Source organism: Helianthus annuus, chromosome 7 (genome assembly GCF_002127325.2).
Source record: "Helianthus annuus cultivar XRQ/B chromosome 7, HanXRQr2.0-SUNRISE, whole genome shotgun sequence".
Classification (NCBI taxonomy): Eukaryota; Viridiplantae; Streptophyta; class Magnoliopsida; order Asterales; family Asteraceae; genus Helianthus; species Helianthus annuus.
The window spans coordinates 33198229-33224496 of NC_035439.2; positions in this window are offsets into that span (position 1 = coordinate 33198229).

Here is a 26268-nt window from a genome sequence, read left to right on the forward strand (position 1 = left end):
ATTTATAGGAAAAGTAAAGCCGTTAGGATCGTTTCTTGAATATCGTGCCACGATCCAAGCCGTACACTTGTCAAGATGTTGTGGTGGCTTAATGTGACCTTAACCCCAAAGATGGTGAAAGGGCATTGCCCTTTGGAGTGTTTGAAAGGAAAATTTTAGCAAGAAAACAAAGTTTCTGCAACTGAAGGGGCCATGCGGCCCGCATCAGGATCAGACAAAACTCAGGCGGGCCGCCTGGGCATGTCTGATCTGCACATACTTTCAGAAATGGCAGTTTTGGTCCCTGTTGCATGTTTAAGCCATTTCCGACACTTCTAAGGCCCATAAAGCCAACTTTAAGGCCCTAAAATGATGCCTAAACATTGTGGACATGAAACATGCTCAAAAATATGTCGGATGTTGGTTCGTTTGGCCGTACGATCGCAATGTTCGGTTAATTACGACGGAATGCGCATAAGCGCGAAAAACGATCCAAATGACGCGACGAATGGATTTTTCTCATGGCAAACACTAAGGCATAATATAAGGATGCTTACAAAATTTTTGGTTGTCCGGATGTATTCAGAACGTAAGTTATGCGCGAAAGTGCAAACTTGTGCACTTTTTGACGCTTTTAGCCCCTGAATGATCCAAAAGTTTATTTTAGCATACCAAACCCCTCAAAGCCTATTTCTAAGCTATGTAAAGGATATTTAGGGTATGTTTAACTTATGGACATGTTCCGGAATGTTCGTTACAGTTCAAATTGGCATACTTTCGCAGTTTGTCAAGTTTAGTCCCTGTAAGCGAATTAACTTGTTTTTGCCATACCAAAGCCTTCAAAACTTATTTCTAAGTTATGTAAAGGTTATTTAAGGTATGTTAAGTATATGTTGGTGTTCCGGAGTATTTGTCGCATTGAACTGAGTACGTTTACGCACCAGTTTGCGTATAATTCTCTAGAAAGCGTTGTAGAGTTTGAAATTGAACAAGAATTGATATGTGCAAAAGATACACATATTTATACAAGATCCCAAGTATGAAATACAATATTTCATCGGCTTGGTATTTGTTTGATGGTCATGGTGACACAGGTGTCACACTATTCGTCTAACACTTGGCTGTTCTGATTTTTCTGACGTTATATCGAGACATTTTGACAACGAGTTGAACCATGGCACCTTCATTCTTACTTGTTTCCCCTGCTCGGACAGGAATCACCCAAGTCCGGCCGGTGAACGGTTCGGAACGGAGTTTATAGGTTTAACCCGAAGTCGGTGAATCTCATAGATAGAATCCGAATCTTGAACCACTTGACCATTAGAATGATTGTTGAGTTGGCTCAAGCTCCGTTTCTACCGGTTTGAAAGCATTGAGTGTAAAAGAGTTGAAAGAAAGTTGAAATTCATTCTTTCAATCCTTCACATCATGTAAATGTTCAGATCTGTGATAGATCTTAACGTTTTTATGTGGAAATCGGCTAGATCCAAGTGATTCTTGGTGGATTGAGGCCAAAACATGAAGTTCTTGAAGAACACCATGATGACATCATCCTGGAATGCTTAGATCTTGATGATTTCACGGTTAGAAATCAAGATTTGAAAGATAGAAAGGTGTAGGAGTGTGTATCGATCAAGAAAGTAAAAGATTTAGGATGAAAACTTACCGAAATCGGAAGAAATCTGAGAAAAGAAGGGGAGCATGAGCTGGTCGGTCAGAAGGTTTCCAAAAGTGGAAAGAATGACAATGACAGGCCTATTTAAAGGCTTCCCAAAGAGGAAAGGGTTGGCCGATCGGCCAGGCATCCCGATCGGACAGCCTGCTCGATCGGACAGTCTGTCCGATCGGCTGGGCTGTTCGATCGGCTAGTAGCCTGATCGATCCACAGCCTGTTTCGAGTGTTCGGTGTGATGATTTCTGATATTTCGATTTCGATTGGAGTCGATATGAGTATGATAGAGTTTTCTATTCAAATTACTTTTAGTCCCAAACACTATATCTACATACAAGCACCTTCATTCCATATTCGATTTCGATTTCGATTGAGTTTCGAATTGATTGATTCGATTGGTCACCACACATAACATAAAGTAAACACGCACAGATAACACGTAAGGCACACACACACATAATATAACACCAAATTCGCATAATTTGAGTCTCGAGTTCGATTGATGATTCTATTAGCTTGATTATTAATTGGTTAACTTTATCGCATTGTTAATTCCTACTATTCACAGTCGTAAAGCGTTTCGCGTCGATTAACATTCAATTACTTCGATTCTTTGATTTACAACACTTACTCCACATAATACAAATAATAACATATCGAATAGACTAATTATAGTCAAAGAAGTCAAACTTGACTTGGACTTTGACTTTGACTTTGACATTCGGTATTACGGGGTGTTACAGTTACAATGTTTTTCGGTTCGTTAAAAGGTCACTCAGAGGTTACTTCCAACATGTTGACACTTTTAATTCCTATGTTTCATAAGATCCTTATTTTAAGCACAAACAACTTTCAATGTTTGACAATTTATTCGTTAAAGAATACGAACATCGTGAGAGGTCAATCAGAGGCACAAGAATGGCATGTTGACACTTTGGATCCCTTTATTAACATATTTACATTGTTTAACAATTTAAGTCCCTCAGAAAAATTCTTTACACGTTTAAAGTCCATGACACGTGTCTTCATAATATTAGTCAAGATTTTACGAGGTGTTACACGAGACCAAGATCTCGACTCGAGACCACAAGGTCTCGACTCAAAATCATAAGGGTTCTCAAATCTTTATAACTCGAGACAACGGTTTCTACTCGAGACCATAAGGTTTCGACTCGAGACTACTGAGGTTTCGAGTAAGGGTTTTAAGTCTTCATAACTCGAGACCATGGTTGTGACTCGAGACCTCATTATGGAGTCGAGATATCATAAAATTCAGTACTCGAGACCATGGTTCTGAGTCGAGACCACAAGATGAGTCGAGACTTGACTCGAGACCTCATAACTGAGTCGAGATCTCATAACTGAGTTCGATCTGTGCTAACAGGTGGTTTGCTATTAAATGATTGGTTTTGTAAATACTTAGTTAATTAATTAGGATCAAATAATGTTTTTCAAAACCAAAATGGCTTTACTAAAATGAGCTTCTGATGTATCATTCTGGCCAAAGCTGATTTGATACATCTACTTATCGTTCAAGTATTATGAAAGATATGTTGAGTGTGCATTTTAAACGTGAATGTCTTAATATCTGGCCAAAGCTAATTTAATTCATTCATGTCTAGCATACTTAACAAGTGTAAAGTGATTGTCTCATTTCTAGCCAAAGCTGATTTGTCACGATTACTTTGCACACATGCTTAAATGATTACACTTCTGGCCAAAGCTGATTTGTCCTCGTTTAAGTAGAATTTTAAGTTTTTAACTAAGTCTATTATTTTGATGTTAGTAACAGACATATCACAACTTCTACATATAATGATCCTTATATTAATGATCCTTCATTAATTTTATGATCATTTCGTCTGCCTTATCTTTTAGTACCCATAATTTTACTCACTATAATTTTCTTCTATAAATCAATATCTCACCCACTCTAATTCTTAAACCTAAAATGTTTTGCTTCATTTAAAGTTTCTATAAGAATTAACACATAAATTAAATCCTTGATTATCTCTTAAGACTCGATAATCCTATTGCTCTCTTCTGATAAAGCACTTACAGAAGAAAAGTAGAGCATGATGAAAAGGACAAATCGAACATGATGTCTCTTATGATAATCAAGAACTCTCAACATAATGCTATCACTAAAGTTATTCCAGATTAAGTCTTTCCTAAGACTAATCTATTATCTGTGGAATAATTACAAGAATTCCTAAGACGCACGCCTTCATTTAAAATTCTAAACTATAAAGTTAAGTGGTATATGTGAATACATTATAATGTACAATACCATGACCTATAAAGTTAAGGGCTAACGCATGGAAATAAGTACATTTTTCCAGTACATTACATACTAAGATTTTCACTTGTTTTGTACAATTTGATGCCTTATAAATCAACTATAACACTCAAAAGTACCAAAGTATAATGAGTGTGTTGATAAGCAGCATATGTACATAGAAATAAATGTTTGAAACTGGAAAATAAATTGTTATTCACCTTACAACCATTAATACCTTAAAAGAGGATAGTTCTAAGGTCCATAGTCAAAATACAAGTACAAAATCTCAACTCTAAGGTTCTTCAAGGGAAAATCTCACTACATGATTATGCCATTAGACTAGGCATAAGCAATGAGACTATCCATTATTCAAAAGAATAGTTGGATAAATTAATTAGATAGTCACTTACTAATGATATTTAAGTCTGCTAATTTTAATATTCCTATTAACACATGATTAGTTGGCTCTAGTTTTAAACGTTTCCTTACCAGAAGTTAACAAATAACTAACATGAGAGTTAGTGAAAAAATTAAATGTTAAGACTATAAGAACCATAATAAGCAATCTTCTAACAACGTTTTTCGATACCTTATATATATTTTGGAGATTAGTCAGAATACAGTATCATAATTAAGCAATGTTATGAAGGTTGTGAGGTTTGCATAGTCAACCTAAAGTCACACTTATCTTCAACTCTCATTTTATTTGTTCTAAATATCTGGATAGAAACATTACTAAGATGAAACTAGATGATACATTACTTTTTCAAAACTTTTGTTATCATGCAAATGAGAATTTGACAAAAGGAAAATGAGACATATAAATTTCATCCATTACAACCGAAATTCATGAGAAATCATGACATGGTTAATGAGGATGATTATTCAACTAATCTCATTCTAAGTGATTTTAAATCATGATGTTAAAGCCCTAAAATATGACTTGGCTTAAGGAATAAGTATGGGTCCATCATAAGTCATTCATTGACATTCGTGGAACTTATTCCAAATGGAATATTCAGACATAATTCATATATCATTTAAAAGACTATCAACTTGTATCTAATTTTGTCGCATATGGCCCACGATCTTAGAAGAAATCTATTCATATATATACTTAATAAGATTTCTATTAGATATGTCCCTGGGTTTCTTATGATATCTGGACATTAAGGAAATCTAATAAAGTCTAACATATATATGATAGGTTCCCACGTCATGTACCTCATTGAAACTTCTCTTGTAGCATTTCTAGAGATATCAAAGATCAGTGGAAGCATTAAGTGTCTTAATAATAACTTGCAATAGTTACAAGAGGTGGGGGAGTGAAAACTTTTACATTACCTAAATTTACACCTCTTGTACAAGACACCGCTCCATCACGACACTGTTCCAGCAAAACTTGTCTCCTTAAAATCTAATGCTACACTTACAAAAGTTTCATTATTGCTTAATTGTGGGCACACTTAGATTTCTTACCTAAACTAATATAATCCTCAAAAAGAGAAACTACAAAGACTAACTTCATTAACTTGTTTCTCTATTAGAATTTGTTGGTCGTTAAATATTGACCCTAAGCATGCTGAGTTCCTAAAGATTTCTAAGGTCAGTGGGAGCAGTCAAAGTCCTTATTATGACTTGCAAGGAATACAAGAGGCGGGGGGAAGAGTGTCATTAAATTTCACTCCGATTACACCTCTTGTACACCATACTACACCAACTCTTACAAACTTAGAATCCTGAAAATGATAGCAACCTAACCAAGAGCTAATCCATAAAACTGAAACTTCTAATAAACCCAATAATCAACTCAGGAGGTCATCTTGGTTTAAAAGCCTACTAACTTTGATGATTACATAACCTCCCTAATTGAAGTTGAAATGGATTTTGGAAAAGTTTATGGGTCCTATTTCTTCAAATTAAGCCATTAGTGTCAATCAATCTTCTGAATGGAATAAAACTATTTTCTAGTAAAACTGATTTATGTGTTCGTATAACGTTTGGGATTTGATTGAATTATCTAAGAGTGTTCATAACTAAACCAAATCCTAATATATAAACATTAAGACACTAAGAAGCATGATTGATTGTCAAAGGTTACACTCAAGAAGAGATAAATTATCAAAGATTTCTTTGAGGATCATCACTGTTCTAGTAGCTTATAATAGTTTAAAGCTATATTAGATGAACATTAAAAACAATTTTCCCTAACAATTAGCTGACACATTTACATGTTCATAAAACAACCTGAAAGTTCCAAACTGAAGGTTAAAGAACACTTTATTTGTAAGCCAATAAAATCCATGTATGGGTTAATGCAAGCATCATAATGTGATGAAATCTTAACGTAATTATTTTCATCAAGAGCCAAGTGGGGCTAGCTCACTTAGTAGAGGCACTTGCCTCTTAGTGGGAGGTCTTGGGTTCAATCCCAAACAAGGGTGAGTTATTTGTAAATATAGTAGTTTGGGAGAGTAACGTTAGCCATTCAAAAAAAAATTATTTTCATCAAGAACCAAGTGGATTAATGTACCTACCTCAAAATGAGTAGGAGCAACTAAGATAAACTTGTCTGTATAGATGATATTCTTTTGACAAGTATATGTTACATAAATCAAAGCATTGTTAACACAAAGTTTGATATAATAGATCTCAGAGATATCTCTTACGTGATAGATATCATAACATGCTGAGATAGACCCAATGGGACATTAGTTCCGTTCCATAAGTTTAACATTAAATGTGTCCTTACATGTGTAACAAACAATACTGTTCTTCCTTTAGAGGATAATAGGATAAATGAGATTATTTCCTTACGCTTCACTAATTAGAAGCCTTATGTAAGTTCAAGTCTATACTCGTTTAGATATTACTCACATTGCAACACACTAGATATGTCTAGATTAATGTGAAGCATCGAATGGAGTATTACAATATCTTTAAAAGAAACGAGAGACTATAACTTAAAGAAGAAGTGAGAACTAAAACCGGTTGATTACTCTAACTTTGTAATATTCAAAGATGATAAAATGTAATTTCGGGTATATCCTTATGTCAGCAGACAAAACCTATCTTATGGAGGAGTCATAATGGACTGATATCAATAAGCTAAGTTATAACGACATAATATAGTAACTAAATGTTGTTGGAAATTTATTAGTGGACTCATAAGTTTATTAACTCCATATAATTAATATTTTGAAGACTTAGTGTGATAAAGTCATCTACCATGACTCCTTGGACAGTAACAGTTCGAGAGGTGTTGCATTAAGTTTCGATACACAATTAATTATTCGTTTATGAATGAATTGAGGAAACTAAGTCTTTGTATCGATTACATTCATGATTTGCTTAAGGATCCTATAACTGAAGGGCTATTACCCATAAGTCTTATTAAGAGAGCTGATAGACGGGTATTAATTAATGGCCATGCGCAACTGCATATCGTACTATGAATGACTAAGTATTTGTTAATTTTCCTCATCAATTTGATTTTGTATGTCTCTAAGAATATGTCAAGCCGGCATAATGGCATATAGACAAATAAAGTTACAAATCAAACAAAGGGCTTATGCGTATTTTGATCATAACGATTAGGTTTTAAATTAAGGCTATAGTATGACTAATGGGGGTCCTGAGTCGCATAATGATTCAACGGCTGTATTTCTCTGCTATAGTTCTTGTTTATGGCTAAAATGAGTGTTAACTCCTAATCAGGCTTATCTAATACTCATAGTAAATGATTACACGGCTAAGTGGGAGAATGTAAGATTAAATTTATATTATTTTATATTTAATCTAGTACCTATTATAATCACTTATATTATATAGATCAAAATATATAACAACCTATTAAATAATTAGTTGGTAATTGTTGATGGGCCTTATTACCCTTATTAACTAATTAGGGTTTCCTCTTGGGTGCATATATAAGGAGACTTATGTAGAGGTTCTAGGGTTAGACACATAACCTAATTACTCTCATAACATCAAATCGCCTCCTCTCCTATACCGGTTACCCTTTATCGGTTTTCTTCATCACCATCATTAGATTGCACCCTAAGGAGGAACCGGATCAAGCTGACAATCATGTCAAACACTATTGCTGCGTCTCCATCTGGATTCTCTGCTGGCCTGTACTGATGCAATCAAAAGTATGTTCTCATGTTTTCCATTATGTCTAAATATAACTGATCAACAAACATAAGACGTTTTCAATACATAAAGTTCAGCATGGCTAGGCTAATGAATTTAGAACGATATTTGTACTTTAAAATTTTGCTTTTCCATAGACAAACTCTTATCAAACCCTTATTCCTAACCTTATTTATGTCTCTCGCTCTTATAGAATTTTCTTCTCATAGCTTTCCTTTTTCCATGATGAAATCAAAGAGCTAGTTTAGTTATATGGTGGATAAAAAGCATTTGGTCCAGATGTATTCTTTCTAAATTCGATAAACAATTCTAGCTACCATGGATAGATAGCTAGAAGTTCAATTGTTTAGCTTTGGTTCTCTAATTTTAGATTATAGATAAAATCAGTTGCTAACTTGTATCGGAACTCTCTCCCCTCTCTCTCGATCTCGATAACCTCTAAGTTGTTTTTATGGTATAAGAGCGGCAATGATCAATGTAGTGAATTTTGTGTTAGTTGCTACTCCGGTTAACACTTTTTATACTTTAGCGGAACTTGTTTGTCATGATACTATCTTTAACCATAACAGCAACCATTATTTCAAAAGTTAGCGACAATCACCTAGAGATAACATCTTTGGCTCATGTTAGTACATGTTTATGACAATAGCTGAGCGCTCATCTAAATCGAGTCATGGTGATTAGTTTTGTGTTTAGAATAATGAGATACTACATGTGTAATATCATCCTATGTATGGAATTTCATACGTATGAGGACATGCGCATGAGTGTTTATGCCTATGTAACGCATGTAACAATAACCTTTTGACAACTTTTGGAAAAAAAACTTATGTTAGTGCACATATGTATCAATAGCTTAGAGATCTTAATTAGATAATGTATGAGTCTTATTAGTATCATGTTTGTCATTGATTTAGAGTTTGGTAATAGATTCATAAGTACTTAAGCATGAGCTAGCCTCATGTGCATGGGTTTATGTGTATGATGTGTATGGCTTTATGTGTATGATGTCATGCGCATGGAGTACCATCCGACGTTGCCTGATATTATACTCCGACCTGACAAGCATCAGTGGTTTGTACAGAGTAATAGTATTGTGTGGATCTTGTGAATTTGGAGACATTTTTGATTGTTTACAAGTACTATTTTTGTTTAAAATACTTTGAACGTAAATTGTCACACCCCAATCGATGGCGGAAACATTGGGATGAGACGAACAAATTGCTCAAAACATCATAACACTATTTGACAATATAATTTAAATTCAAAATTCATAAAATTGCTAAAAATGACATACAAGAATTCAAACAAAGACAACATTGTTCAACATAATATCAAAATGACAAATTAATCTAGGTGTGTTTCTAAGTCCACCTAAATCTTGTTTCTTCTCATAACATCATCTTGTCTATCAACCTTCAACATGTATTAAAATATATCAACAAAAAGTGGGCGAGTATAAAAGTTTTCATACATAGCATTATATAGAATAAAAAAGTTTAAAGTCTCATATCCAACATGAATGATAATATACAAGTTACTAATATGCTGAAATGGTGTACTATATGTTCAGACCCAAGTATACAACGCGTTAATTTTGCCTATCCCAAAGAATAATGGGAGGTTAACATGTTTAACTTAACAATACCCCAAAACTAATGGGCGGTGTGTTAATCCTATAGCGCTATAATTTTTAAGGTAGAGTTTACATAGCATACAAGTCTAACAAGAATCATATAGTTTCATGTTAAGCATGGATAGAGATTAAAATAGTTTAAGTGTTGTGTGATTTGTATAACATACATGTTGCACCCAAAGTGTAAAAAGGAAAATAGGTTCGAGTATACTCATGGTTTTGCAAGCTTTCCACTTGGTAATCCCGCGAGAGTTGTTGTTTGATTAGAGTGGAACACCGTGTCCTTCTACACGAAGAAACATAGGTGTGTGAGTATTGGATGTTAACGGAAGATTAAAGATTCGGAGTTTAAAATGTACGAAAATAGACATATGAGGAAAATAATCATCTAGTCATATAATACTTGTTTGGACACTATGAACCCAAAAGGGTTAGAATGTTTTCATGGGTCAAAATACCCATTAGAATCACAACAAGTTATTAAAGTCTTAGATGATGTAACTAAACATTTGACAAATGACCACTGGTTCATCATCAAAAGTTTGGTTACTTAGATAATATATAGGTTATATAGATATCATAATGTCATATAGGTCAAGCATGAGGTAGGAGGATAAATCTTCCATTTAGGAACCTCTTTTGTATTTCACATAAGTTATGCATGAGGTAGGAGGATAAATGTCACACCCCGACCATGTAGAACTTACAAAACGTGGCGGAAATGTCGGGGAGTGTTGTAACAGAATCAGTTGTTTCAAATCCATGGTAAACGAAGTTTCGTTTTATTAATCAAACATGAAAGTTTACATTGTCTTAAACAAGAACCAAAGAATACATAACATAAATTAACTAGTTCTTGTCTCGTTTTAAGTCACTAAGGCACAGGTCCGCCTAAGTATGTCTTGATAAGTCCTATGCATCATCTCCTGAAAACACATGTGAAAATAGGTACGTCAGCATAAAAATGCCTGTGAGATACATTGGTTTTGTGAAAACGGAATTCATGACTTATGTTTGAGAAAATGTTTAGTCATGGACCTTGTACTTTGCTTTGTCTTGTAAATCATTTGAAAAACGGTAAGATCAGATGATAGGTATACATAAGAGAACAATGCATGGTTAACTGAATAACCATGTAAAAATGAGTTTGTATAAGATATGTTGTTTGTAATTCAATGTCTTGTGAAAAGCGTGTTATTTGTATAAAATGTTCTATGTATCAAATTGAAATGATTTAAATAACGCTACGATATGTAATACCATACAAACACTTATATATAGGAAGTACCAGCGGCGTATCCACCATGCTTGTATCATATTACACACGCCCCGTTACTTAAATCACTTACTCAAACCAAACCATCAAGATGAAATGTTTAACAACGGTAGAAATGTTTATGTATAGTCAAATGTCTATTGTCAACTGTAAGTCATGCCAACGGATACAACTGGTTTACACGGTTCAATGGTTACAAACGGTTCATATAATCGAAGGGTTAAGACGGTTCACATAGTCAAATGGTTACAACGGTTCAAAATGTAGTATAATGTGTTCATATGCTGGATGAGCATATGCAACAGAAATGCAATGTGAAACAATGTACTACGTATGCACACAATGGGCGTACGTAGCATGAAATGTATTGTAGAGTACAACGGTTCAAAATGTAATATAATGTGTTCATATGCTGGATGAGCATATGCAACAGAAATGCAATGTGAAACAATGTACTACGTATGCACACAATGGGCGTACGTAGCATGAAATGTATTGTAGAGTACAACGGTTCAAAATGTAGTATAACGTGTTCATATGCTGGATGAGCATATGCAACAGAAATGCAATGTCAGACAATGTACTACGTATGCACACAATGGGCGTATGTAGCATGAAATGTATTGTAAAGCAATGTACTAAGTACGCACACAATGGGCATACATAGCATGAAATGTATTGAAATCATGTACTAATATGTACTAACGAACGTAGCAGGTATATGATGTGAAAACATGGAAAACATGAAAGTGACAGGTACGCACATGTGTTTCACCCCAAAACAGTTTGGAAAACAGTAAAAAAGGGGTTCAATGTACTCACCTGAGATTGCTTTGAATTCCTTGTCTAATAACCAGATAATGCTAGAGATCACGGAATATCAAACGGCACCTAATAGGTAGCTATATTAATATACCGGACCAAAATCGGAAGGATCGGATAGTATGCGGGTTTGTAAACCAAACGAGTATGGAGATTCGTGTAATATGGTTTAAAAAATCTTACATACTACAATGAAACCTAACCTAATTGCTTACGGCCCATTACGACCCGTTTAGGTAGCTTATGCTACCTTACGCGTCGTTCGCGTAGAACGCGTCTGGAATGCCTAACATCGTGACCACAAGGTATAACCTAGGAAGGTTATAGCTATGGTTACCTAATGTGTTTGGTCGGATCCTAACGATCGACCAAATGGGTCGGGTTCGAAAGTATAAGCGATGGTTTAGATCGATTACCTTACGACCCTATATAAGCATTATACTAAAAGTGACGAGCTAAGCATGTTAGAACATGCTTAACTAAGTTTAGAAAACAGGTTTGGCATCAAAACAAACGGCTTTGATGCCCACGAGTAGTTTGGTTACAAAATACGCAAAAATGCACATTTTGGCCGAAACTACGACTCGTCACTGAGCCTAGATAACGTGGTAATCAGTAGGTATAGTCACTACGGACTATAACCATCGTGATTACGCTCACGTTATGAAGTTCCATGAACTTCGGGTTGACCATATGCTGGTCAATGCAGAAAGTCAACAAAACGTTGACTTTCGGACTCGAAAAGCGAATAAAAGAACGAAAGAACACTTACGGAGGGTCCCCGAATGCTAATCTAGATCAAAGAGCTCAAGTATGAAGCAATGGCATCAACTTCGAGCATTTTGATCAGATTGTGTGAGTTTTTAGCAACAAGGGGGGGTATTTATAGGAAAAGTGGAGCCGTTAGGATCGTTTCTTGATTTTCGTGCCACGATCCTAAGCGTCCACTTGTCAAAAATGTTGTGGTTACTGAAAATGGCCCTTGGCTCTTGATTGGGTGAAAGGGCATTGCCCCTTGAACGAACGAAAGGCCAACTGCAAGTGGATTCAATGAATCTGCTGTACTGGGGACTCCTTACAGACCGTATGGCTTATGGCTTACGGTCCGTAAGCCCTCACTTTGGCAGATTTACAGTTTTGGTCCCTGCAGCTCCAAAACTTGGTATTTGATGCACTTTTGACACGTTTAAGCCCTGTTAACCCCATTTCAAAGCTCTAAAATGATGTTAAAGTATAGAGAACTTAAAATGTGCTCAAAAATATCCCAGATGTCGGTTCGTTTGGCCGTACGGTCGCGATGTTCGGTTAATTACGACGGAATGCGCATGAGCGCGAAAGACGATCCAAATTGTGCGACGAATGGATTTTTCTCATGCCAAACACTAAGGCATAATATAAGGATGCTTACATAAATTTTTGGATGTCCGGATGTATTCAGAACGTAAGTTATGCGCGAAAGTGCAAACTAGTGCACTTTTTGACACTTTTAGCCCCTGAATGATCCAAAAGTTTGTTTTAGCATACCAAACCTCTCAAAGCCTATTTCTAAGCTATGTAAAGGATATTTATGGTATGTTTAACTTATGGACATGTTCCGGAATGTTCGTTACAGTTCGAATTGGCATACTTTCGCAGTTTGTCAATTTTAGTCCCTGTAGGCGAATTAACTTGTTTTTGCCATACCAAAGCCTTCAAAACTTATTTCTAAGTTATGTAAAGGTTATTTAAGGTATGTTGAGTATATGTTGATGTTCCGCAGTATTTGTCGCATTAAACTGAGTACGTTTACGCACCAGTTTGCGTATAATTCTCCAGAAGGCGATGTAAAGTTTGAAATTGAACAAGAATTGATATGTGCAAAAGATACACATATTTATACAAGATCCCAAGTATGAAATATAATATTTCATCGGCTTGTTATTTGTTTGAGGGTCACGGTGACACAGGTGTCACAATAAATCTTCCATTTAGGAACCTCTTTGGTGTCCACCACTAAACATGTTGTCATAGACAACAAGGAGGGTCATGAACATACAATAAAGATTGAAATAACTACAACTAATCTAAGAAAAACATCAAGTGATGTGTGGATTTTCAAGTAGGATAGCCCAATCTAACCTTATAATCACACAATCTTCAAGCTTTAAGTTTGTTCATCACTTGTGGGTTAAAATCCTATCAAAACAGAATGTTTATGAGGATTAAACCTGTGGATTTACATTTCACAACCTTGTTTTTAAGTCCAACTAACCATAGATTTGATTATGAGCATAAGGACGTAGGAATGTGATGAGATAACTCAAGTTCAAGCAAGTTTAACAAATGTTTAATCAAAACACCTGTGGAAACATACCTAAGGTTGTTCCAAGTGATTAGAAAGAAGAATCAAAGAAAAAGAATGAGTAGAAGTGAACTTATGCTCACTTTAGTGCCTTGATACGATTCCGATCTTGCTACTGTTTTCCAGTTGAGATGAGAGTGAGTCGCAAAGTGGAAAAAGTGTGGAGAATGCTTGGGTTTTATAGGAATGAGTTAGGGTTAAGGGTTGGTGAGCATTTAATGTAAAAAACACAAAACAACTTAACAAAACACAATTAAATGACCGTAGTGGGAATGAGTTTATAATGTGATTAAGTATATATAATCAAATTTTAATTAAATTTGTCATGCCTTTTCATAATTTTATTTTTTGGTTCTTTTTATCACGACGCTATCGGTTGTAAATTTGTAAAAATATAACCTTTTTTAGAACTTTTTATTTCCAAATTAAACCAAGAGAAGTAAAAAATATGAAAATTTTTGAAAAAAAAAAATTGGGGTGATTAGCGGTTCCAGTAGAGTTTTGTGTAAGGCTTGTTATTAGGACTTGCGAGATTCAAGGTTTTAGCATCCCCCCACACTTAAATTACACATTGTCCTCAATGTATCCCAAAAATAAGTTTTTAGGTTGACTGAATGTGTAAAAGGGTGTTTAAAAACACATTTTCATGTTACTGGGCGTCTGGCCACGGTGCCGTGTTGGTCCGAGCACGGCCCCGTGGTCAGATTGCTAGTAATAGAATTTAACAGAAGGCTGACCACTTCAGCGAGCACAGCCCCTTGGCCAGTTACCTGAACTTGGCAAATTTCTGCAGAGCCTGGGCACGGGGCGTGTTGGGCTGAGCACGGCCCCGTGCTGAGCTTGCTGTAATGCGGGAAAAGTAGTCGGGAGGCTCTTTTTTCGTGCATGGGTGTGGTTTTAACGTTCCGTTCGTAACCTCCATCTTTCCTTGTTTATTAAACCATTATAACATCACCCAAACACCATTTAGTAATTTAAACTATCATTCATTAAAAAATGTCGAGTACATAGTTCCTAAAAATTAAAAATAAAAGCACTATAAAAGAAAAACAACAAAGGTCCTAAGATAAATAGGTCATAAAATGCAGGAAATCTAAATCACTATGGAGTTCTATCCTAGATGTTTTACATGATAAAAACCCGGGAATGACTTTCCGGTGCTTAAGGGCTTTTTAGAACTCGAAACCGGAGGGAGTCCCTCAAATGTCATTGAGCCATTCCTCTATCTCCCTAGGGAGAAAGAAAGCGGGCTCATTCTCCACAATGTCTTGTGGGGGGGGGGGGGAACGGCTACCAGATCCCCGTTTAGTATATCTAGAGGAGGTTCCGGAGGTATGACATTCCATCTGACTGGAATAATGATTTCTGGCATGACATTCCGTCCTCCTTGCGTGACGATTGGCACTATGGGAGGTGAAACAAGAATATTCAACCTTTGGTGCAAAAGGTTGACTTCTTGGAGGCAACCCTCTAACCCCACTGACAAATGATTAATACAGTCAATTAAGGCTTATTCCACTGACATCATCTCATCAATGGCTTCTTGCCAGGCGTACACATAGTTGACCAAGGAGTCCTCCATCGATGTTCTTCTCCCCCTTTGATTGTTTCTTGAGTGAACTGAAGATGTTCCACTATTCTAGCTCGACATCCTAAGAAAACAAGTCGAAAATTTTACAATAATGAAACTGTAACTCCGGCCGCGGCCCCGTGGTCACCATTCTGCAGATTTTTGAAATGAATCTCTTTGTTTTAAATTATTTTTCTGAGTTTTGAGACATTTCTAAGCATAAATAACTAAAAGCAGTGTTGTAAAACTTATTTTTAATAAGATCCCTTGGTTAAAAACCTAGCAAATATCACAATAAAGCTTGAAGCCATGGAAGTTTCAAGCTTTAACGGAGGTTGAGGAGTTTTGGACAAGAAGGTAAGAGACAAAAGTGGTAAAGACATGATGGTTGTTGAGAAACCTTCTTTGGAATATACCTTTTAAGGTATGTGTGAAGATCTCAACAAATTTTGGTTTTTGGAATGGGTCAAAATGTGCAGGAATCATGCTGACTTTATAGAAAACGAGAGCACACTGACCACGGCCCCGTGTCGGCTGGACACGGCCCCATGGTCAGACAAGACTCTGAGACATTTTGTCCGTATTCTGAAAACAGGGCGTGATTGTAGGATCGATTTGACGATCAAGTGAGTCAATTAAAGTCAATACACCACTGTTTGAGTGGCAGAAACAAACAAACAGTGTTGAATCAGAGAGAATTGAGTAGAAAAACAGAGAATATCACTTTAACACACGTTTCTCATTAATATTTCACTTGAAAATCCGGCAGCAGTACGGTATACAACTTGTGATTTCGTGCCAAATGCGAAACACACTAACCTATATATAGGCTTCATATTCCGCTTGAAATGACACATGTCATTTCGAGCGGAATCACATTAATTATGATTTCCCTTGAAATGACCATGTGCCATTTCAAGCGGAATCACATTAATTCTGATTTCCCTTGAAATAACCATGTGTCATTTTAAGCGGAATTACATCAAAATAACATAAATTTACATTTAGACCCTTATACAAGCTACCGACATGACCTAAGACGAAGTCAACAGACATATGCACCAACAGTCTCCCCCTTGGATGTTGACGGAGTCTTCAGTATGTGACTTTAGTACATCAGAACTTCAGTCTTGATCAGTCTACTCATTCTTTCTCTTCAATCATCATCATCAGCTATTCTTCAGACTCTGAGTCTGGTTCTGGTTCTTTCACTCTTCAAACTCCCCTTTGCTAACAGACTCCCCCTTAAGTTGTTCCGGGATCGCAATCTGATATAGTACTCTCTATCTTCTTAGCATTAGCAGCTTTCACAGATTCAGGACCATCTCTTGGCTTTCTGTAGCAACAAGATCAGGAACCTGGCTTTTACGTCTACAGACTCCCCCTTTCGACAAGCTGGGATCGCAGTCCGGAATTCAATAGCTTCATACCTGCATATATACTCTAACCAACAATAAGATTTGACTTTATGCTCACCACTTGAATTCAAAATGATTAAATTGGTTTCAAATTAATGAGCGATTTAGTCATTTCAAAAAACAATTTACATTTCCAACAAACTTTCCCAATCCTCTGTTCTTCCTGTTTAGCTTTGAATATCAGCTTTCCAACATCAGTTGTCGAAAATCTTTTTGGATTTTTCAAAATTTATGCTAAAACACATTCATTTTGGATTTTTGATTTTAATGAAAAGCAGTAAAGAAATATTTACAGATAATATTTTTGTGAGTTTGTGAAAGAGGATCATATCAGTTTTTGAGGCACATCACAAGCACCGTTAAGCTTTTAGACATTTAAAGTTCTAAACGATTCACGTTGATTGACGATATAATTGTCCTCTTAAGCTCAATCTAAAAACTTTCGAAATGCTTACAGATACGTTAAGGTATATTAATTTTGCACTAAATTCTTATGGACCCCACGATCTCAGCATATCCCCTCATCATGCAATACACTAACTCAAGTAATGCCTTTAAACTTTCAACAATTGTGATATGTGCGAAAACAAAGCAGAATGTTTAAACATTAACAATCAGGTCGATCTTTCGATACGCAGAGAAAGTCCAATGTTTAAACAAAATAAGAAACTAAAAACAAGTTGAAATTGTTTAGACTTTAACCACCAGTTCGATACTCACGTATACGCAGAGGTGATCCAAAGCTTAAACAAAACACCAAAGAAAATAAAGCAGAACGTTTAGGCAATAACATCCAGTTCGATACTCACATATACACAGAGGATGTCCAATGCTTAAACAAAAAAAAGAAATCAAACAAGTTTAAATCTTTGCAAAATGAAATGCACAATCATAGTGACTTTTTCAGCAAGTTGTGAAAGTTCACAAACTGACCGGTTTTTATGCTTTTTTTAGCATTCAGCGATTACTGAGTAGGCACACAATCAAGAAGGACAAAACTAAGTACTATGCTTTCAATCATGTTTCCCACTAGAACTAGGCTTTTTCATTTAAGTTTGTATCGTTATCGCAAATCTACTAGTCTAGCTGAGCCTATCGTCACATCTTTAGTGAGACCGTTTATCACATTTGACATTTCATTTCTTTAGCATGCTATGATAGTCCACTGATTTACTATCATTTCCTCTTGTCTCAACAAAACTCATTTTGAATTTTCCAATGTTTAAGAATTTTCTAATTTTTTTTTAAATTTTTCTCCCCCTAAAATCAAAATTATATTTCAAATTTTGATTTTCTGGGAAAATTTGAAAAATAAAGCAATAAACTATATAAACAAAATGACAAACTAATGAGAATTGCCTCAAATCGCCATCCACTTGGCTTAAACAGTCAGAACTCCCCCTGACAACAAACTATTTTCCCATTATGATTTCAAAACACTTAAGTTTGTTTTAATCAAAATGGTTTTTCCGGAAAATTAGTCTTGTCTGCCATTTCACAAACATGGGGTTTAATTCATCACACTCTTTTCAATCACATGTAGGTTTATCACAAAAAACAGTTTTCAATAATCATACCACTTGTAAGATAGTCAAATCAAGTACAACTTAATGTCCTTGATTAACTACTTGTAAGTCGAAATATCACAGTTACCAACCTGTGAATTTCTCAAGAAAGATGCCGATTCCTACTCCCCAATTACCAACATGGGAGTTCCGGCAAGTCAGGTTTTTCATTTAAACAGTTTCACCCAAGCCTGACGGTCCTTGGGTGCTTTTGAAATTCCTTTTGACAATGATGGAAAATTTTCATCATTCATTGTCAAACCGGAATCACCACTTTTTACCTCAACCAATGGCTCCTCTGGTTTTGACAAACCAGATTCATTACCTGAACATGGATCCTTTGACTTTGATGAGTCAAGATCATTGCCAACAACTGGCTCTTTTGTTTCAGAAGAAACAAATTCATCACCAGGAACTTTTCCTTTCTTCACACTCCATTCTGTCCTCAGATTTGCATCTGATGAATTCGTTTTGCTTGATTTGTCATTCTTTGGAGAGCAAGACGATTTATCAGAACTCTTCTCTGATTTTCTTGTTGTATCCGATGACAAAATCCTTTCGAGATACTCTCGTGCTTTCTTCCTTTTCTTTCTCAGTCTGTCTTTTTGCCCTTGTGAAAGCTTCACTTTCTGTTCTTTCACTTTCTATTCTGAAACTTTCAGTTCCTTGGGCTTTTCTTTGACTTTGACTGATTCCATCACCCTTTTCTGAGATGCAGCCCTCGATCTTTCATTTGATCTCATTGGGCAATGGCAATATGTCCTTTGATTTGGCAGTTATAGCATCTCCTCATCTCAAACCACTGATTCTGGCAGTTAACAGCAATGTGTCCTTGAACACCACAAGTGTAACACACTCTGTTATCGTACCATTCACCACTTTCACACCAAACGCTCAGATCATAACATTGTCTGGCTTTGTGGTAATCAGCACTCCTCCTGAAAGCTGGATTTGGCTTTGAAGCACTGTGGTCAAACCTGCACCACTCATTACCATTTTTCTGTGAGTTTTGATTTTTCAATTTTTGTGGTTTTTTATCACGATTGGATGATTTAACTGATGAGATTTTATATTTGTTTTAAACATTTTCTGAATTTTTAACTTTTTATTTCTGTTCCACTTTCTTCTTCAAAGCTTTTTGCGTAGAGCATTCACCCTTTTCAGTTGATTGCAGAACAGTTTCTTGAAATTTTTCTTTTAATTTCAAAAAGATTTTCTTTTTCTCATTTTTTTCATTTTCATCATCAGTTTTCTCATCACAATCTGAATTGATCGGTTTTGGACATAATTGATCAATCATTGCTGCAGTGGTCACAAAACCTTTCAATTTCTTCTCAAGCTCATTAATTTGATTTCTTGCACTCTTAGCTTCATTTTCAAGCTGAGAGATTTTTTCAAGCTGAGAAGTAATTGCATTTTCATTTTCCACTATATTCTTTTCAAGAACAGATTTTTCATTTTCTAAAACTTTTATATGTTCTTGAAATTTTGCTTCATTTTGTTTCAGATTTTTTTTTTCCAATTTTATCCAAATTTCTTTGTTTTCTGAAGATTTTATCTTATCTTCAAAAACTTTTTCATTTTCTTTCAAAATTTTGATTTCCAATGTCAAACTCTCCATCTCTTTTAAGAGTTTGACATTGTCTGCTTTAGATTTATCACAGTTTAAGCACTTCTTGGTCATCGTTTCAGCTTCAGCTTTCTTCTCGATCTTGATAACTGAAATTTCTTCAACTTGCTTCTCTACCACTTGAACATTTTCCTCAGATTTGTCTTTTACTTCAACAGTTGCTGCTTTATGATTCTTTTCTCCTGAATCAGACTTCAATTTTCTAATCTTTTGGAATTCAAGTTCTTGAGCTTGAATCTTCTCGACGAACGAGCTCAAATTGAAACTATAATATTCACCGCTCTTCTTCCAAGCTACCAAATACGTTCCCCACACATCATTTGGTAAAGCATTTGTGTAGGATCGTTTGGAGACCCGAACGAGTCGTTTAGAGGCTTTCTCCTTGGTTTCAGGTGCGGAATAACAAGAAACTAAGGTAGAAACAGCAGGCAAATCACTTTAACTACTTGTTTTACTGATTTCAAACGTTTACAGCTCAAATCTCGCACCGGCAGAACTTCGGCACGATTTCTACAACTGTTACAACTTAGATCGCTCATCAGGCTATATATAGAGATTGGGAACCGCTTATTGGACAAGCCCAATAAGCGGTCCAGACAAGTCATAAAAGCGATCCAAGAATACTGTCACTCGAGCGGTTCAGCATTCATGTCAAACGAGCGGATCAACATGTGTCCGTTCGAGCGGCCCATACACTTGAATGTCCAAATGAGCGATCCAACTACCTAATTTGACTCTAAAAGCGGCCCAACATCTAAAACCTATACATTTCACTATTTCTCGTATTTTGAGCCCAGATCTAACGTTCTAAGACAATGACTCGATACAAGATGGAATCAGCAGATGTAGTGCACCAACAGACTCCCCCTCAGATGTTGATGGAGTCGACTATCGAGTCACACCAATGCTGTCTTCAGTTCTTCAGTCTTGATCAGTCTTCGGGCTTCTCTCTCTTTATCATTCTATCATTCTAAGACACGAACGAAGATGTAGTCAACAGACAACTGCACCAACAGACTCCCCCTTGAATGTTGACGGAATCTTTAGTGAGAGTCTTCAAACAATCACAACTCTTCAATCTTGTTCGGCCTTCTTCAGGAACTCAGCCTGGAATAATATCTTCTTCAGGAATTCCTTCCTGGAATCACATGCCTGGATCATTCTCTGGCTCTAACTTTCATCAGACTCCCCCTATCATAATGCTAGGATCTCTGTCTGGAAATCGTTATCACCATTGAAATCAACTTCTGGCTTTCTCTGTTTAAGCTCTCCTCTGGTTCTGATGTGTCTCCTGGCTATTCGTAGCAACAGGATCAGAAACCTGCAAAACTCAACCATACTATTACAAACTAATACAATTTGCAATTCAATTTTAATGAATCAGCAAATCATATAAGAAAAATTATAAAGATCAAACTGTAGGTTACCATTCAACTTATTCATCAAGTTAATGAACCAAATTTGCATTTCAAATCTTCACAATTTAACATACTCTCCCAAACCATAAGTTCAACATGTTTAGCACTTGAAATGTCAAATATCAGTTCTTCACACTCTGTTGTCGAAAATCTTTTTGTAATTTTCAAATATCAAACAAAAATACAATATTTTTGGATTTTTGCATTTAGAGAAATATAGAAATGAACACTATTTTTGAGAGATTGTGCAAGAGGATCATATCGGTTTTTGAGACATATCACCAACACCGTTGATCTTGATTAATCAGCAAATGTTAAAAACAAATTTACTTCTGATTGTCAGTATTGTTGTCCACTTAAACCTCTACACAAATTTTCAATTGATTCAAGATACGTATTTAATGATTTAGAACTTAGACTTATTTGAGTGTCCCACCTCTTGAATATACTCTCGTATCCAGATCTCAATATTCTGATTTACAGGTAAATATACTACAAATGATATCTGTATATAAATTAGGGGAAAAATGCGAAGACTGAGGGATCTCAGGTCAGAACTTCCGTTCAGCAGAGAGATATCAGTTTCGACTTAGCAGTGTGTCCCCTTTAGAGGATCTTTTCAGCTACAACAACTGATCATCAATTTTATTGTCTAATCAGCTGAGGGCTTTATGCTATGTTTCAAGCATATTGAAGCAAGTATTAGCCAGGGACTAGGTCAGAACCACCGTTCAGCAGAAGTCCCGGAATAATACCCCAGACATCATTTGAGTACAAGAACCTAGTATTCCAGAATAAGAAACCTTTCAAACGAGATTTTAGGGGTTACCTATATATCCAAGTAGTGTTCCCCACAAAATCAGTAAGTTTGATTTTAGGTTTATATCTCGAATACAATTTACTAACTGTGTGAAGCCTACTGACACATCATTAGTAAGACTTGTTTAAAAACAATTTTGTCTTTACAAATCTCTAGCATGCTGTGATAGTCCACCGATGTACTATCATCTCCTCTTTTTGCAGCAAAACTCATTTTCATTTTTTAATTTTTTAAATTTTTCAAAATTTTATTACTCCCCCTAAAATCAAAATATATTTCAATTTTGATTTTCCGAGGAAAAAAAAATTGAAAACCAACTATACAAAAAAATATGACAACATTATGTGAATTACTTCAATTCACCATTCTTGTGCAAAAACAATCAGAACTCCCCCTCACAACAAACTATTTTCCCATAATGATTTCAAAACACTTAAGTTTGTTTCAATCAAAATGGTTTTTCCGGAAAAATTAGTTTGTGTTCCAACCATTTGTAGATTTGGGGTTATTTCATCATCTTGTTTTCTTCAAACCTTTTAAAGATTTATCATTTCCAGTTTACCATAAACCACCTGTAGAAAATCAAGTACAACTTAATGTCCCTGATTTACCACATTTGAGGCGAAAAATCACCAAAGTAAAATTTCTCAATAAATGTGCCGATTCATGATCCACGATACCATCTTGGGATCTCCGGCAAGTCAGGTTTTTCTATTTAAACAATTTCACCCAAGCCTGACGGTCCTTGGGTGATTTCGAATTCTTGTTCAACAAAGGTGGAAAATTTGCATCATCCATTGCTAAACCTGAATTCTCGTTTTTTACCTCAACCAAAGGCTCCTCTGGTTTTACCATACCAGAATCATTGCCTGCAGGTGGCTTGTCCGACTTTGATCTGTCAGATTCATCGCCGACCTTTTCTTTCTTCTTCTCCTCTTTTGTCCTCGGATTTGTATCTGATGAATTCTTTTTTCTTGTTTTTGCGGCTGAGGGAGTCGATTCATCAGAACTTTCAATCTTTTTGTTCGGTGAACCTGAGGACAAAATCTTCTCGAGATACTCTCTCGCTTTCTTTCTTTTCTTCCTCAGTCTGTCTTTCTGCCCCTGTGAAAGCTTGACTTTCTTTTCTTGAATTTTCTGTTCTTGAACTTTAGGTTTTAGAACCTTCTGTTCCTGGGGCTTGACTTTGACTGGAATCTTTGCCAATTTCTGAGAATTAACCCTCAATCTGTCATTCGATTTCCTTGGGCATTCTCTGGCAATGTGACCTTTGATGTTGCAATTAAAGCACCTCCTGGTCTCATAACTCCAATACCGGCAGTTAAGAACAATGTGTCCATGATATCCACAACTATAACACATTCTGTTATCGTACCTATCACCATTTTTAGTCCAAACGCTCAGATCAAAGCATTGTTTGGCTTGGTGATACTCCTTCCTCAACCTTGCTGAATTTGATTTTGAAGCACTGTGATCTGTCCTGCACCCAACAATTTTTGAATTTTCATTTTTTAAATCTTTTGATTTCTGATTGCGATTGGATGATTTAACTGATGAGTTTTTTCCTTCATTTTTAAATTTTTGTTTCTGTTTTACAATCTTCTTCACAGGTTTCTGCTTAGAGCATTCTCCCTTTTCAGTCGAATGTAAAACAGTTTTCTGAAATTTTTCTTTTAATTTCAAAAATTTCTCCTTTTTCTTAATTTCAGCATCAGATTCTGTCTCAGACTCATCTGCTGAATAAAATTCCTCATTTTCATCATCAGTTTTCTCATCACAATCTACAACTTTTTCACTTATCGGCATAGAATTGATTGGTTTTGGACACGGAAACTTCAAACTGTCCGATTTAGTCACAAAACCTATCAATTTCTTCTCAAGTTCATCAATTTTGTTCCTCGAATTCTCAGCTTCACTTTCAAGCTGAGATATTCTCTCAAAATGAGACTTGATAGTTTTCTCATTCTCAATCTTCAAATTTTCAAGAACAGATTTTTCATCCATCAAAACTTTTATCTGTTCCTGAAATTTTGATTCATTTGCTTTCAGGTTTTTGTTTTCTAACTTAATCCAGAAATCTTCATCATCTGATGATTTCTGTTTGCTTTCAAGCTCTTTTTCCAACTTTTTGATTTTCACTTGAGCGTACTCACCTTCTTTTTCAAGTTTAATGATTTTCTGAAGATGGGAATTTAACACTTTCTGTTTTTCAATGTTGTTTTTACTAAACACATTTCTCCCATCTTCAAGAATTTTCATTTGATTTTGAAAATCTTTCTCAATTTTTGATTTTTCAATTTCAAAATTCTTAATTTTCTCTCCAAAAAACTTTTCTTTTTCTTTCAAATTCTTGTTTTCAAATGTCAAACTGTTCAAACCAACCAATAGTTTGTCATTTTCAGCTTTCAGTTTCTCACAAATACTCTGAACCATAAGAATCTGTTTATCATCAGATTGCTTCTCATCTTTCAGCTTCTTGACTTCGGATGACAAACTTTCCACATTCTTCAATAGTTTGTCATAGTCAATCTTGAAGCTGTCACATTTAAAGCATACTGTTGCATTCTTCACAGATTCTTTAGCTTTTGAAGTTTCTTCTTCTTTTTCCCTGAATGTACCTGCACAAAATATTTTAACGAAATCAAGAGGATTTCCATTATTATCAATATAACAACCTCTTTTGATATCGTATTTCATCACATATTTTGCTCCAAGACATACACATATTCTTTTATCTATTTCACCAATCACATTCAAACTTAGATTCTCTAGGCTTCCTTTTATTTTGTCAATCAATTCTCTTTTAATTTTATCATTCTCATAACTATGTGTTTTGAGTTTTTTAAAAAACTCTGATGAATTCAATTTTGATAACCCAGAGAAACCAGAATTCGATCTTATATTCGTCAAAATATCATCCCATTCTGTAGGTAAAGCATCTGCAATTTTTGATACTTTTTCTCCATCTGTCAACCTTATCTCATATTTTTCCAATTTGCCCAGTAAATAGTTAAATCTGCTTTCCATCTCCTCCAAAGTCTCATTCTTTTTGCATAAAAAATTTTCAAGCCGCATAATCCATATCTGTTTATCATCTTGTTGTTCATAACTACTATACAAACCATATCCGTCATTTAATCTTTCAAGATGATAGTTCTCCTTTTCATCAAACACCATCGCCATGTTTCGCTAAAAACCGATACTTATTTGTTGACTAATACGCGAACCAGGTGTGACAAGAAAAGCGAACCAAACAACAATTTTGCCAAACAAGCGGTCCAGATAAGCAAATCAGAATTGGTCCGGATAAGCGGTTCACAACTAGTCCAAATAAGCGATTCAAACTTGGTCCGTATGAGCGGTTCAGAATCGGTGAATTTGGAGCGGTCCAAGATCAAACTGTTCGAATGAGCGGTTCCCAACCGTCCGGATGAGCGGTTCCCAACCGTCCGAATGAGCGGTTCAAGGATAGTCCGAACGAATGAGCGGTTCCTGATTCGTCCGGATAAGCGGTTCCCAACCGTCCGAATGAGCGGTTCAAGAGTAGTCCGATCGAGCGGTCCACATTCTCAAATCCAATTTTGACCCACTAAAACTTCGAATTTTGATTTGAAACTTTCCAGGGTTTGTCACGGTACTATTGTGCACAATCCCTGAGATTTTGAGCGAATTCCGACCGTGAAAT